We start from the raw sequence: 1,490 nt of genomic DNA, 5'->3' as shown, positions 1-1,490 counted from the left end.
TGAAACTCTTATCTCCAATAAATCACCAGAAAACTGGAAGTGGTGCTGTGGCTCAAGTGGTAGAGCGCTTGCCTTGAGCTGAAGAGTGCAAGGACAGCACCCAGGCCCAGAGTTCAAGCCCCACGACCACCACCACCAACAACAAAAGATCTCCCATGACTCATAAAATATGCAATAGGAGATTTTGAATCAGATGGGAAAGCAGGAGGAAAAATTTGTATTCTTTACAGGTAAAATATTGCTGACATTTTTAATAATAATGAAATATAAGACTTCCGTGGGGCAAAACTAAAATCTATTGTGTTGTGAAAAAATAGATCCATTTAATTTGTTTAGGCTTCTTTGTTCATTTTGTGTTTCTCATTAAATCAGTTCAAGATTGTGAATGGTATTATTAATGTCCTGTGAGGTATGGTACAGAACTGACTTATGAAGCTAAGTTTTAGAAGGTGAGGTGCTAATGAAAAAAATTATATCTCCCCCTTTGCTGGAAATATTTCATTTTGTTTCATGTTCAGACCTCATTAGGAAAACATTTCTCTCTTACATTACCTATGTTCTGGTTATGTTATCCATTTAAGTATATGGTTCTGTTTCTGGCATTAATGGTTTAAGTTTATTTAATTTTTACACTTCTGATCTTTTTTTAGGTGAGATGTCAGGACATGGACCTCTTGGTATTTAATACTTTATAAGATCCCAACATATTATTCCTAAGTTTGCCAGATGAAAGAAAAGATCCCTGTGAAATCTAAATTTTTTTAAATTGTGAAAATACTGTACAGAGGGGTTACAATTACATGGGCAAGATAATGAGTACATTTCTTATCAAGCATTGTAGCCTCCTCCTTTGTTTCCCCTTCCCATCCCTTCCTATCCTCCCCCTGCCTCCCCACCAATCCTCTCCCCCCCACCCCCCGCACGAAAGTTGTAAATTTCATTTTTTGACATAAGGACTTGTACATCTCATTGTTGCAATGGGTCCACTTGTATCCCTATTAAAACTATTTGTTATTTCCCTTCCCCTCCACAGATTATACCAACATCAAATACAGTGAAAGCAGGGGTTATACCGTGGAGAAGGGACATACAAAGCAACAAAGAAATCATCTTATGTGTTAGAAACAGTCGCCTGAAAGAAAAAAAAAAACAGGAGTTCCGGGAAGATGGCGGAGGAGAAGCTTGATTCTGAACAAGCTCTCACATAGAAAGCAGTTTTAGAGTTCCAGTGAATAGTCCTAAGCCAGAGAATCACACCAAATGTGCCATCACAGGACAGAGAGTTAGGCAACAGAGGGGAAGCCAAGGCAAGGAGACACATCGGAGCGCTTACCAGTAACCGCCCCGGCTGCGGCAGGGTTGCGGCAGTGGCAGCAGCCATACCTGAGTCACAGAGAGTCTGGGACAAAGGAGTCAGACGCAGCGGGCGAGTGGATTCTACTCAACACCAGCAAGAACCGACAAGGAGCAGACAGCTTCATCCTGCAGTT

The sequence above is a fragment of the Dipodomys ordii genome, unplaced genomic scaffold (assembly GCF_000151885.1).
Source record: "Dipodomys ordii isolate 6190 unplaced genomic scaffold, Dord_2.0 Scaffold36, whole genome shotgun sequence".
Lineage (NCBI taxonomy): Eukaryota > Metazoa > Chordata > Mammalia > Rodentia > Heteromyidae > Dipodomys > Dipodomys ordii.
Note: the sequence above shows the minus strand (reverse complement) of the source record.